At 46.2% G+C, this 14766-nt stretch overlaps 2 protein-coding genes and 1 long non-coding RNA gene across 10 annotated transcripts in view; 1 reads left to right on the top strand and 2 right to left on the bottom strand.

Annotated features, from left to right (window-relative positions):
- The window catches only part of LOC310825931 (uncharacterized protein), a 148766-nt gene that overhangs the window by 112969 nt on the left and 21031 nt on the right, over positions 1–14766 (bottom strand). The window lies entirely within an intron of this gene.
- LOC310826297 overlaps positions 1–14766 on the bottom strand; it is a 153036-nt gene that overhangs the window by 82525 nt on the left and 55745 nt on the right. The window lies entirely within an intron of this gene.
- LOC310826028 (uncharacterized protein) overlaps positions 1–14766 on the top strand; it is an 84184-nt gene that overhangs the window by 13768 nt on the left and 55650 nt on the right. For 3 of the 6 annotated variants that reach the window (XM_083700473.1, XM_083700476.1, XM_083700477.1), the window contains exons 2-3: positions 5097–5269; positions 6443–6615. The exons of 1 other annotated variant lie outside the window; for it this stretch is intronic. The gene's annotated coding sequence lies outside the window, so the exon portion shown is untranslated. The remainder of the gene's footprint in view (positions 1–5096; positions 5270–6442; positions 6616–14766) is intronic. 2 more of the 6 variants (XM_083700479.1, XM_083700478.1) reach the window with 1 other exon arrangement.

Consider the following 14766-nt stretch of genomic DNA (forward strand, 5'->3'; position numbering starts at 1 on the left):
GCTGAATCACTGAGCTGAATCACTGAGCGAAATCACTGAACGAAATCACTGGACAGAACCAATTCAGAGCTGACTGTTCTGGCTAGAGCACTGTGTTCCATCCATCGCCCTTCACGCCGGCATCGGAATCATGGCTTCACTTGTGCCTCTACCGCCGTTTGCGCTAGCCTCTGAATCATGGGACTCCTACCTCGCTCGGTTCGACTGCTACCTCCAAGCCAACGAGCTGACAGCAGTATCAAAGGATCGTAAGCGGGGCCTATTCCTCAGCCTCTGTGGGCCTGAGGTGTTTGAGACGGCCCGAGCATTGGTTGCGCCTGAAGCAGTCCAGGCAACACCATGGGACACGATCCAAGAGAAGCTCCGCAACCACTATGCACCAAAGCCGTCCAAGATTGCTGCCCGCCATGCGTTCTACCACCGGAACCAGGCAGAGGGGGAGTCAATCAACAACTACACCACCGCCCTGCGACAGGCTGCAATGCACTGTGAGTTCCGAGACTTAGACGATGCCCTGATGGATCGAATCGTCTGCGGGGTCCGGGACATCCATCTGCAACGGCGTCTCCTCACCAAGCCAGACCTCACGCTGCAGAAAGCCATTGAGGAGGCTGTGGCCTCAGAAGCTGCTGAATGCTCCGCCCAGGAGATCCGCAAGTCCAGCAGCCCGCGTCTTGCTAGGGAGCCAGTTCTGGTGCATCATGAAGAGGCCAGCAGTGATGAGGCATCCTCCAGTGAAGGCGATGACGTGCACCAGACAAAGCGGGAGCGCAGGAAGTTCCAACAGAAGTCCAAGGGCCAACCGGAATGTGCCGGCTGCGGAGGCAACCATTCCCGTGCCAAGTGTCGATTCAGAGACGCCATCTGTAGGAAGTGTTCCAGAAGGGGCCACATCGCTAAGGTCTGCCGATCGGCTCCGTCTGACACCCCCCCTTCATCGAGTCGCAAGTCCAAGTCTTCACTCCAGTCTGCCAAGGAAAGTTGTTTCGCTCTCACCAACTGCCGCTGCCCGTCTGGAACCACGATTGGCCAAACCGACTCGCCTACGCGACGCAAGCTGAACATCACGGTGCTCATTGAAGGAGCTCCATGTGACATGGAGATTGACACCGGGTCTGCCCTGTCCATCGTGTCATGGAGCACCATCAAATGACTGGTACCCAGAGTGTCCAAAAGGCAACTCGACTCTCACCGCATACACCTGAGAGACTACCAGGGAAACGACATTCCCGTGGTAGGCGTTGGCCAGTTCCGGATCGCCTTCAAGGATTTTTCGGGCCTGCTCCGGTTGGTGGTGGTCGAAGGTCAGCGGCCAAGCCTCCTAGGGCTAGACTGGTTTGATGCCCTCGGCCTGGAAGTCACCGGCATTAACTGCATCTCTAACGCAGAGACTGAGGGTCTGGTCAAAGACTTTGCCGAGGTTTTTGACGGCACCTTGGGGCAATATACAGGTACACCCATCTCCTTTAGCCTTGATCCACAAGTCGCCCCCATCAAGCTAAAGCCACGCCGGGTTCCCTTTGCTCTCAAGGCTAAGGTGGACGAACAACTGGACAAACTGATCGCCCAAGGAGTTTTGGAGCCGGTTGACCACGCCAAGTGGGAAACCCCCATCGTCACGCCTGTCAAGCCAGATGGGTCGGTGAGAATCTGCACTGACTACAAGTGCACGATCAACAAGGCACTTCAGCAGCACGCTTATCCGGTTCCTGTTGTCCAACACCTGCTGCATTCCCTGGGTGAGGGTAAGGTCTTCGCTAAGCTGGACCTTGCCCAAGCCTATCAACAACTGCCAGTCGATGATGCCACTGCTGAAGCCCAGACGATCGTCACCCACCGGGGTTGCAGTTCGGGGTGAGTGTGGCTCCTGGCATCTTCCAAAGCCTTATGGAGCGTCTCCTGCAAGGGCTTCCGGGCGTGGTACCATATTTTGATGACGTCTTGGTGTCTGCAGACTCACACCAGCAGCTGTTCGAGCGCCTCCGTGCTGTGCTGACCAGGTTCCAAGAGGCCGGGCTCAAGGTAAAGAGGGAGAAGTGCCAGATCGCCGTTCCACAGGTAGAGTTCCTGGGCTATCATATCGATGCCTCCGGCCTTCACCCGACCACATCCAAGATCCACGCTATCCAGCAGGCCCCCACCCCAAAGAACAAGACGGAGTTGCAGGCGTTCCTGGGGCTGCTGAACTTTTATAACATGTTCCTGCCCCACAAAGCCACAGTGGCTGAGCCTCTTCACCGACTCCTTAGCACTAAGACGCCTTGGGCCTGGGGTCATCGGGAGACGGCGGCCTTCAACGCGGTCAAGGCTCTCCTTTCATCAGACAGTGTGCTGGTACAGTACAGTGAATCCAGGCCTCTGGTCCTTGCCTGCGACGCCTCACCTTTTGGCATCGGTGCTGTCCTTAGTCACCGTTTTCCAGACGGAAGAGAAGCACCGCTCGCCTACTTTTCCAGGACGCTATCTTCGACGGAACGGAATTACAGCCAGCTCGACAAGGAGGCACTGGCACTTGTGGCTGGAGTGAAGAGGTTCCATGAATACCTCTATGGCAGGACTTTTGACCTCATCACTGACCACAAGCCACTCCTGGGCCTCCTCGCCGGTGATCGTCCAACTCCACCGGTCCTCTCGCCACGCATGCTGCGATGGACTGTTTTCCTGGCTGCCTACCACTACTAGCTCATCCATCGCCCGGGGAAATCGATGGGCCATGCCGACGCCCTCAGCCGTTGCCCTCTTCCAGCATTTGTGGAAGACCCGGCTCCAGCTTCATCGCTCCTTCTGATTGAGGATCTTCCGGCAGCACCTGTATCGGCTGCCACTGTGGCCTCAGCGTCTGCCCAGGATCGCACCATCAGCCGGGTGCTCAACTGGGTGTGGAGGGGGTGGCCACAAGGGCCTTTTGCATCAGAGTTCCAGCCTTTCGCAACCAGACAACATGAACTCTCAGCTCATCGCAGCTGTCTGCTGTGGGGAGACCGCGTCGTGATTCCCCAGGGACTCCGTCAGCGCGTCCTGGAGGCTCTGCACGTTGGCCACCCGGGAATTGTCAAAATGAAGGCGTTGGCTTGGTGTTACGTCTGGTGGCCTAATATGGACGATGCCATCACTGCCTGGGTGTCCGCCTGTCAAGCGTGCCAAGAGTCGAGGCCTGCACCACCGGCAGCTAAGGGACACACCTGGGAGACGCCAAAGACACCCTGGTCGAGGGTGCACATCGATCTGGCTGGCCCCTTTCACGGCCGGACCTTTATGGTAGTGGTGGACGCCTATTCCAAATGGCTGGAGGTCACCCTGATGCCCTCCACCACTACCGAAGCTGTCATCCGGGTGCTGCGAGGCCTGTTTGCAACTCATGGGTGTCCTGATGTCCTTGTCTCTGACAACGGACCGCAGTTCACGTCAGGCACGTTTGAGCGGTATCTTTTGGGACTGGGCATCCGCCATGCCCTAACGGCACCCTTTCACCCATCCAGCAATGGGCAAGCGGAAAGAATGGTGTGCTCGGCAAAAGAGGCACTGGCGCGCCTGGACCGGGGAGACTGGCATGAGCGGGTCGCCGAATACTTGTTCGTGCAACACATCACCCCTCATGCGGCCACAGGGCGGAGTCCTGCTGAACTGCTTATGGGCCGCCGCCTCAGGTCACCGCTCGACCGGCTACACCCGGACTTTGCCGTGGTGAACCCCCAGGCTGTGCCAACGCGCCACGGTCATTTGTCCCAGGAAACCAGGTCTTTGCCCGAAACTATGTGGGGGACATTCCTTGGGTGCCAGCCACAGTACTGGGAGTCACTGGACCTTGCTCGTACCAGGTGGCACTCGAAGACGGATGCTTGTGGCGACGGCACATAGACCAGCTTAGGCGCAGGGTTGGGGACTTGGACGCTACCGAGGTGCCCCCAACTGCGCTTGCGGCTCCAGAAGAGACACGTACAGATGGCGAGGCCCCACCTACACCTCCCTCGCAAACTGCCAGCATGGAGCCGAACCAAGCCGCTTCAGAGGGTCTGCCAGACTTACCACAGACTCAGACCACTCCACTTGTGGAGGCTCCACCCACAGCAGCGGATCCAGGGGAGTTGGTTCCAACGCCACCTAGGGTCGCACCACAGCCTCAGCAAGAACTGTGTGGGCCTCCGGACTTGGCTACCAGTCCCCGGCGGTCTGGCAGAGTTTCCAAGCGCCCAACTTATTTAAAGGACTATGTTGTTGGACATGTATCACTGTTGGTCTAAGTATGGGAAATGTAACCGATATGCTTTTGTGCCTAATTGAACCATTATGCGTAGTGCTGTATATAAGGAAACCATTACGATTGTAACTAACGCCTTATCTTGGTGGGGAGGGGTGTTATGTAGTGAAGTTTCACCCTGGGCCAGCAGGGGGATACTGTATATAGTTTTCACTCAGGTCTGTAGATAGTTTTCACTCAGGTCCACGTCAGTTATTTTAGGCGGGAACTCTGGGCTGTTGTTGCTACAATGTTGACAGCCGGCTGCCTATAAAAGCAGGCCGGCTGAGCTGTTTGCAGTCAGTTCTATTCCAGCTTACGAAATAAAGAGCTATTTGGAGAAATCGCTGTGTCGTCGGCTATGTCAACCCACAACTTAACAGCTTCCTTGAGGAATCTCCAGAGGGGGCGCCTTGGCTTCTCCCTCCCACCCAGGAATGGGCCACCCCTTCAAGGCGACCAGAGAGGGATCCCTGGAAAGTGGGGGGTTGTGTCCCCCCACCCCTTTCTTCCTGCAATCTCCATCCTCTTCCCGCCCCATAAGCCCCTGCCCTGTCCAGACACAGCAATTCTGCCCAGTCCAACCACTGGTCCCCTGGAGAGGAGAGGGAATCCCAAGAGGAAGAGGGGAGGGGGGAGGCCTTCTCAGAAGCGGCTCTTGGTTTCCGCAATCCCACCCAGGAAGCAGCCAGAAGCCTTTTCCTCTCTCTCAGGCTTCCATCTTTATTGTCTTTTCCACTGCCTGGTTCACTGAGGATGAGGATAATGTACACCTGTCATCAGAAACAGGGGTGCAGAGTCCAGGGCTGATACAGAAGTTGCACCTCAAAAGCATTTCTATTCCTTTTATTCTTTGAAGGCAATGTCAGAGTGACTGAAAAGCTGAGATACAACCCATCAGCATCCGATGACAGCGACTGTATGAATCTTCCCAGTCAAAGAACCCATTTTCATTATAGACAGTGCCTGGGGCTGGAGGCTCTACACACCGGGTGTGCCTGTGCAGGCCAAAGACTGCCAGTATTAGCACAGGTGAGGTGTGTGACCTTCCTAAATTTACAGACTGTATGTGAATGAGAGTTTGTGGGTGGGATTATAATTTACGGCAACCCTGTGATTTTCTCCACCCATAACAATTCGTGAGCTGATATTGCAGTACGAATTCCAAAATAACTACAAAAAAATCATAATATGATTTTCTCCAGTCTCTCCCCCCCCCCCCCGTGGATGTTGCAGGAAAGGAAGGGAGGATCGGGAGCGAGGACAAAGAGGGGGCCACGGGGGGGGGGGGAGGCTGGAGAAAAGGACCCAGAGACCCCCTCCAGCTCCCCCAAGCGCCTTCCGTGGGGCCTGGATCCCGGCACACCTGCTGCGAAGGGGCTTTCCTCGCAGGGGCGGAGGTGGGGCGCCCACCCACGAGGACTCCCTGGCCCCCTTTCCCCCGCGCAGGCATCCCTGGGGCGCGGAGATGCGGGCCAGGAAAGGGTTAAGGGGTGCAGGAGGCGCAGGGATAGAGACCCCCCTTTCCCTCCCCGGCTCATCTTGGGGGGGCATTAGGGACGGAGAGATGGGGGGGCGCAGGGCGAGGGGTGAGCCGGGCCAAGGGGGCGTCTGGGTGCAGGGGAGACTCCGGGATGGGAGGGGGGCAAGGGTGGGAGGAGGAGTGGGCAAGCAAGCTCAGAATGGGGGGGGGAGACCAGTCCTTGGGGGGGGGGACGTCTCCATCGTGGCTTCCTTGGGGACTCTCCGCATGGGCCGTCTTGGCCTCTCTCTCCCGCCCAGGAATCCCCCCCCCTTCAAGGCGACCACAGAGGGATCCCTGGAAAGTGGGGGTCCTGTCCCCCCACCCTTCTTTCCTGCAAGCTCCATCCTCTTCCCACCCCATAATCCCCTGCCCTGTCCAGACACAGCGATTCTGCCCAGTCCAACCACTGGTCCCCTGGAGAGGAGAGGAAATCCCCAGAGGAAGAGGGGAGGGGGGAGGCCTTCTCAGAAGCGGCTCTTGGTTTCCCCAATCCCACCCAGGAAGCAGCCAGAAGCCTTTTCCTCTCTCTCAGGCTTCCATCTTTATTGTCTTTTCCACTGAGGATGAGGATAATGTACACCTGTCATCAGAAACAGGAGTGCAGAGTCCATGGAATGGCTCTCAGGATTGATACAGAAGTTGCACCTCAAAAGCATTTCTGTTCCTCTTATTCTTTGTAGGCAATGTCAAAGTGACTGACAAGCTGAGATACAATCCTTCATCATCCGATGACAGCAACTGCATGAATCTTCCCAGTCAAAGGACCCATTTTCAGGATAGACAGTGCCTGTGGCTGGAGGCTCTACACACCGGGTGTGCCTGTGCAGGCCAAAGACTGCCAGTATTAGCACAGGTGAGGTGTGTGACGTCCCCAAATTGACAGACTGTATGTGAATGAGCGTTCGTGGGTGGGATTATAGTTTACGGCAACCCTGTGATTTTGTCCACCCATAACATTTCTTGAGCTAATATTGCAGTACAAATTCCAAAATAACTACAATAAATCACATATGATAAGAATGATTGTAGTATTTATACCCTGCCCACCTGGTTGGGTTTCCGCAGCCACTCTGGGCAGGTTACAGCACATATAAAAGACAGGAAAACATCAAACATTATAAACCTCCTGACACAGGTCTACCTTCTGCTGTCTTCCAAATGTCAGGTAGTTGTTCATTTCCTTGACCTCTGAAGGGAGGGCGTTCCACAGGGCGGGCGCCACCACCGAGAAGGCCCTCTGCCTGCTTCCCTGTACCCTCACTTATCACAGAGAGGGGACCAGCAGGGGGACCTCAGAGGAGGACCTCAGTGTTCAGAGTGAAGGATCACATGATGATGATGATGATGATAAAAATAAAGTTTTATTTATACCCCACCCTCCCCAGCCAAGGCCGTGCTCAGGGGGATGATAAAAATAATTGCAGTACAGTGGTACCTCGCAAGACGAATGCCTCGCAAGACAGAAAACTTGCAAGACGAAAGGGTTTTTTGTTTTTTGAGCTGATTCGCAAGACGATTTTCCCTATGGGCTTGCTTCGCAAGACGGAAACGTCTTGCAAGTTTGTTACCTTTTTCTTAACACCGTTAATACAGTTGCGACTTGACTTCGAGGAGCAACTCATAGCACGCGGTGTGGTAGCTTTTTTTGAGGTTTTTGAAGACTTTGGTGATTTTTGAAGCTTTTCCAAAACTTTTCCGCCACCGTGCTTCGCAAGACGGAAAAAATCGCAAGACGACAAAATGAATTAATTTCGTCTTGCGAGGCACCACTGTATTTATAGCCTGCCCATCTGGTTGGGTTTCCCCAGCCACTCCGGGGAGCTTAAAGTACATAAAAAAGACAAGACCAAAAAAAATTTTCCTTCCAGTAGCACCTTAAAGACCAGCTAAGTTAGTTCTAGGTTTGAGCTTTCGTGTGCATGCACACTTCTTCAGATACATGCACACGAAAGCTCATACCTAGAACTAACTTAGTTGGTCTTTAAGGTGCTACTGGAAGGAATTTTTTTATTTTGTCTTGACTATGGCAGACCAACACGGCTACCTATCTGTAAATAAAAAAGACAGTAAAACATCAAACATTAAAAACATCCCAATGCAGCTGTCTTCTAAATATCTTTTTTTAAAAAAATAATAATATTTATTAATAATTTCAGAGTTACAAAAAAAGAAAAAGAATAAAGAACAACTGCAATACATAAAAAAAGAAAGAAAGCAAAACGCACAAACATAAAAACCAATACAACAATACGACAAAAAAGGAAAGAAAAAAAAACACAAATCCCAGATTACATATCTCCAACTTCCATTTGCTTGTTTCGTTGACCTCCTCACACCTTCCTTTTTGTATTCTAGTTTAGTTAGATTATTTCAGCAAATTCTTTCCATCTTTCTCAATTTTTGTTAAATAATTTATCTTTTCAATTTAACCTATTAGTTGACTCAACAGATCCTTTCCATCTTTCCCCATATTCTGTTATTCAAATTACCTTAATTTATTTAACCTTGTCTTACCATAAAGTGCCTTAAGGCTTAAAACTTAATACTCAGTTATCCATAACTCCTGATGTCATTTCTGCTAGAGTCATATATTTTCATTCCAACATTTTCCCTAATATTCATTCATTTTAAACTAATTCCCCAAATAAAAAAAATTCTTTATAAATTTTCTTCCAATCTTCATCCAGCGTCTCTTCTTCCTGGTCTCGGGTCGTGTCAGTCCTTACTGTGCATTCCATCTAGTCCATCAACCTGGAAGTCTTATGTCTGAGGCCCTTAAGTCTCTTCCATGCCCCTTCTGCAAATCTTCTTCTTTTTGTTTATACTTGCCCTTTTCCTTGTCTTTTGTTGGTCTCTTTCTTAATTTCTTCCCTTTCTCGTTGGGGAGCAGATCTCTGGGGGATTCCAATCCAAAATTGTCTCTGTCTCCCTTCATCAAAACCGCCCACTCCCCACAGTCATTGGTGTACTCCAAAAGGTATTTAAAAGCATATTTCAGAGTCTCTCCAAAATTAAGAACCTCCTCAGCTCCAGACTCCCCCTGACCAACTCCAACTTCAATCTTCGATAACAGCGGCTTATGCTCCTGTAGGGCCTCGGGTCTCTCCATTTGTATAGTTTGAGGTGCGACCGCATCCTCCTCCATTATCTTCTGCACTTGCCCAGTCAATACAGGTTCATAGGTCGGTCCTTGAATGGTTTCTGTCTCAATATTCCCTACTTGTCCACAGTTATTAACCACAACAGTCATCAAGTCCATTTTCTCATTCATCAAATCCATCTTTTCATGCATCTGTTCCAGCAAGGCATTTGTCTTGCATAAAGCAAGCACCCAAACTTTCTTCCAGCTCATACTTAGTCAAGGTCAAACAAGTCTGGTCCCACGATCTTAATCTGACAGCTGTTGAGTCCTCAAGTAGACTGTAGCAACAATTTAACATGCTCCCTCTAGAGGAGACAATTTCTATTTGTATCCATTTCTTTAAGGCAAGTCCAGCAAAAGAAAATTACTTTCATTTTTCAAATATTTTGTTTCATTAGAATGTAAAAGGCAACATTGGAATCAGTTAATTTTTCTTCTTTAGTTATCTGTCAAAGTATTCCATTCACAGTCAATGAACCTCTCCAATTATTTCTGTCTCTGACACCCCGTTCCCAGGTTAGAGACGGTGGAAACTTATCTTTCTTCACTCCCTCTCCTGCAGGGGTTAAACAAAGTCCCTCCCCCCTTTTCTCCTACTTGCAAGGGGGTTTCAGTAATTATAAATGAAGGAAATTAAGACTTTTTAAACGACTTTCCTGGCTTTTTTTTTAAAAAAATAATATTTTTATTCAATTTTCACAACAAAGAAATTATAAGACAGACCATAAGAAAAACAAGAAAAAACACAAAAATACAAAAATACAAACAATTGACATAAAATTGAGAAAGAAAAAGAAAAACAAAAAACCCTCTTTTTTCTTTTATCCGCTTTAGTTAACTTGCTATCCTGACTTCCTCACGCCTCCCTTTTTTGTATTCCACTTAAAAATTGATTCAGCAAATTCATATTCTATTGGTTAATCCTTAGTTATTTTTCCTCACATATTTTAACTTCAAACTTTCACCTAATATGAATCCACTCTTACGTAATCTTTTGCCTTATTTACTAGAACCCCTTCATTTCATTTCAATGTCATCAACATTCAAAAATTTTACAATATTTCTGTAAGTAGATTTTAAATTTCCTCCAATCTTCTTCCACCAGCTCTTCTCCCTGGTCCCGAATTCTGCCAGTCATTTCCGCTATTTCCATGTAGTCCATTACTTGCATCTGCCATTCTTCCAGGGTGGGCAGGTCTTGTGTCTTCCAATGCTTTGCGATGAGTATTCTTGCTGCTGCTGTAGCGTACATAAAGAAAGTTCTATCCTTCTTTGGCACCAATTGGCCGACCATGCCCAGGAGGAAGGCCTCTGGTTTCTTCAGAAAAGTATACTTAAATACCTTTTTCATTTCATTATAGATCATTTCCCAAAAGGCCTTAATCCTTGGGCACGTCCACCAAAGGTGAAAGAATGTACCTTCAGTTTCTTTACATTTCTAGCATTTATTATCGGGCAGATGATAGATTTTTGCAAGCTTGACTGGGGTCATGTACATCATTTTCATAATATTCTCTCTTAGGGCGTTACATGCCATAAATTTAACCCCGGTGGTCCACAACTGCTCCCAGTCAGCAAACATAATATAATATCCTATATCTGGTGCCCATTTTATCATTAGCAGATTTTACCGTTTCTTCCTCAGTGTTCCATTTCAACAGCAGATTGTACATTCTTGATAGAATCTTAGCATTGGGTTCTAACAGTTCTGTTTCTAATTTTGATTTTTCCACCTGGAAACCATTTTTTTTATCCAAATTGTAAACCTCTCTTATTTGAAAGTAATGTAACCAGTCTCGCACCTTCTCTTTAAGCTTCTCATAACTCTGCAATTTCAATTTGTCACCTTCCTGTTCCAAAATTTCCCAGTATTTTGGCCATTTGGCCTCCATGTTAAGTTTTTTCAGAGCTTTCGCTTCCATAGGTGATAGCCACCTTAGGGTTTTACTCTCCAAAAAGTCTTTATATTTTATCCAGACATTAAACAGTGCTTTCCTAACAATATGGTTTTTGAATGCCTTATGAGCTTTAACCTTGCCGTACCATAAGTATGCATGCCACCCGAATACATTATCATGACCTTCAAGATCTAGAATGTCTGTGTTCTCAAGAAGCAGCCATTCCTTCAGCCAGCAAAAAGCTGCTGATTCATAATAAAGTTTAAGGTCTGGCGGGGCAAACCCCCCTCTGCCTTTAACATCAATAAGTATCTTAAATTTTATTCTGGGCTTTTTGCCCTGCCAGACAAATCTAGAAAGATCTCTTTGCCACTTCTTGAAATAGTCCATCTTGTCAATAATTTGCAGTGATTGAAACAGAAACAGCATTCTTGGCAATACATTCATCTTAATAACAGCAATTCGACCAAGCAAGGAAAGCTTCAAATTCAACCAAGTTTCTAAATCTTTTTTCACTTCTGACCAACATTCCTCATAGTTATCTTTGAATAAATTCACATTCTTAGAAGTCATGTTCACCCCTAGGTATTTTACCTTCTTTACTAATATTAAATCTGTCTCCTTCTGAAACCTTTCTCTCTCAATCGGCGTCAAATTTTTCTCCAGAACCTTAGTTTTTAGCTTATTCAATTTAAAGCCTGCCACCTGACCAAATTCCTGGATAAGTTCTAGAGCCCTCTTGGTGCTGGATACTGGCTCCTGTAATGTCAATACTAGGTCATCTGCAAAAGCTTTAAGTTTGTATTGTTTAACTCCGACCTGAATACCTTGGATCAAGTGGTCCCTTCTAATCATATTTAGCAAAACCTCCAGGACCGAAATAAAAAGCAGTGGGGAAATTGGGCAGCCTTGTCGTGTCCCTTTCTCAATTTTAAATTCTTCTGTCATCACATTATTGACTATCAGTTTAGCCTTTTATTCAGAATAAATCGCACCTATACCTTTTTCAAAGTTTTGTCCAACCCCCATCCCCTGAAGATTTTTCTTCATGAAACTCCAAGAAATATTGTCAAAGGCTTTCTCCGCATCTACAAATATCAAAACTGCTTTTGTGTTAATATTCACTTGTAACTTTTCCAAAATATTAATTACATTCCTCATATTATCAGATAGATGTCTTCCAGGGAGAAAGCCTGCCTGGTCTTTGTGTATCACCTCTGCTAGTACTTTTTTCAATCTTTTAGCCAAAATGTCTGCAAAAAATTTATAATCCACATTAAGCAGGGATATGGGCCGGTAGTTCTTAAGTTGTGTCTTCTCTGACTCAGTTTTCGGTATAAGTGTGATATAGGCTTCTTTCCACGACTCTGGCGCTTCCCCCCCCTCCATAATTTCATGGCAAACCTCCTTTAGTGGTTGAATTAAGTAGTCTTTCAAAGTTCTATAATATTTGGAGGTTAACCCATCAGGCCCTGGAGATTTGCCCAATTGCATGTTCTGGATGGCACCTTCCACCTCTTGTTCAGATATTTTATAATTCAAAAGTAGTTTATTTTCTTGAGAATTTTTTTGTAGTCCATTAGTTTTCAGAAATTGGTCAATTTTAGTCTCAATCTGTGGCCCTTGTGTATAAAGTTGTTTAAAGTAATTCTGGAAGCAGTTTCTAATCTCCTTTGGGTTCTGTATATTCTTTCCACCCACTTCAAGGTTAGTAACGGTATTTAACTTTTGTCTCTTCTTCAACTGCCACGCTAGCACCTTCCCACATTTATTAGCTGATTTTAAAAGTCTTTTGTCTCATCTGTTTAATTTTCCATTCTATGTCCTGATTTATCATTTTCATATATTGTACTTGGTATAGCTTAATTTCTCACAAGATCTCTTGCGACTTTGGTTTAGCTCTAAGTTTCTTCTCACCTTCTCTTATTTTTGCCAAAACCTTTTCTTTTTTCTCATCTTGGATTCTCCTTTTTATTGCATTCTGCTGGATCAGGAACCCTCTCATTACAGCTTTGCTTGCGTCCCAGATTACTCTTTTTTCCACAGAAGTCTTCAAATTTATCTCAAAATAATCTTTCATAATTTTGGGGGCCTTCTTAATGATTTCTGGATCTCTAAACAAGGTGTCATTCATCCTCCATCTGAAGCAACCAGTCAATGTTGATTTCATTTCCATTTTCACAAAGTTATGGTCGGAGTAAGTTTTTGGGCAAATTTCCACTTTTCGAATCTTGGGAGCCATTCCTCTGGTTATCCAGATTTGATCAATTCTTGTCCAGGTCTTTTTGGCTTCGGAGAAGAAAGTCCCTTCTCTAACTATGGGGTTCTTAGTTCTCCAGGTGTCAATTAAGTCCATATTGTCTGTCATTTCAAAAAAGGTTTTCGGTAGTCTTCCATCTTTTGTTATTAGTTGTCTTTCTGACTTGTCCATATTTGTCGATACCACTCCATTCATATCTCCCAACATAATGATGTTACAGTCCATAAAGTCCAACAATGTCTCATGCAGTTTCTTAAAAAATTCCGATTTCCCCTCATTTGGTGCATATACGCCTACTATCAAGAGTCTCTCTCCTTGAAATTGTATTTCAATTGCCACAAATCTTCCTTGGTCATCTTTAAAAATAAATTTTGGTGATAAACTTTCTTTTGCGTAAATCACGACTCCTCTCTTTTGAACTTTGTCTGATGAAATAAATTCTTGGCCTAATCTTCTATTCATCAGTACTTTCCTATGTGTTCTGGTCACATGGGTTTCTTGCAAACAAATCAAGTCCAATTTTTCCTTTTTCAACAGATGAAAGATTCTTTTCCTCTTGTCAGGGGAATTCAAACCTCGGATGTTCCAACTTAATACCTGCAGAGACATTGTGTAGTTATTTTACTTTCCCTTCTATTGCTCCTAGTAATTGTTCTTGATCTGTAGGTGGTGTCGCATTCTCTGGTTTATCCGGTCCCAATGGAGGCTTTGCTAGGTCCAAAATTTCCAATGATGGTCTCTTTGGCTCTTTTTCCTCTGCCTCTTTTTGTAGATCTTCCTCGTGGTCTCTCAGAAATCTCACTTTATCTTCCTCTGATCTTATCTTCACTTTTTTACCTTTGTAGGTGAAAGACAGACCTTGGGGAAACTCCCACCTGAAAATGATGCTGTTTCTTCTTAGCAGATACACTAAGTCTCCGTAGTTAGCCCTAAGGTCCAATAGATGTTTTGGGATATCTTTAAATATTTCTATTCTTTTTTTTATTATTAAATTTTGACATAAATATATTTCACAAACGTACAAAAGACAAAATGAAAAAGAAAAAACAGAAAAAGAGGAAAAAAGAAGAAAAGAAAAAAAAGAGAAAAAAGAAAAACACGAAAAACATACAACTTTAAATGACATTGATCGACTTCCCTTTATCTCGATTTCGGAAAATATTACCTTGTTTATCTATCTGCTGTGTCTATTCCTTAATAAAACTTTTTACGTAGTAAGCGTTATCTCATGCCTACTGTGATTTCTGTAAGTACATATATGTTTCTGATCAACATTTTGATTTTCCCCTTGTCTCTATTTCCATATATATCCTAAATTTATCCCATTCATTGTTAAATTTTGCACTTCTTTGGTTTCTTATTTTCTGTGTCAATTTAGCCAACTCCAAATAATCGGATAATTTAAGTTGCCACTCCTTTAGTGTTGGGATTTTTGGTGTTTTCCAGTACTGTGCTATGAGGGTTCTGGCGGCCACCGTTGCATATTGAAAAAAGGTTCTATCTTCTTCTTTGATATCCTTACCAATTATCCCCAGCAGGAAGGCTTCGGGTTTTTTAACAAACGTATATTTAAGAATTTTTTTTAATTCATTATAGATGGATTCCCAAATTTTTTTGAGAATCATTGAGACGGCTAGAGCACCGGTGGCAGATGACCCATTCTGAAGCTGACCAGACACGGGTTAGAGCTGAATGTTGAGCCTA

The sequence above is a fragment of the Podarcis gaigeae genome, assembly GCF_964106915.1.
Source record: "Podarcis gaigeae genome assembly, chromosome: 10".
NCBI classification, from domain to species: domain Eukaryota; kingdom Metazoa; phylum Chordata; class Lepidosauria; order Squamata; family Lacertidae; genus Podarcis; species Podarcis gaigeae.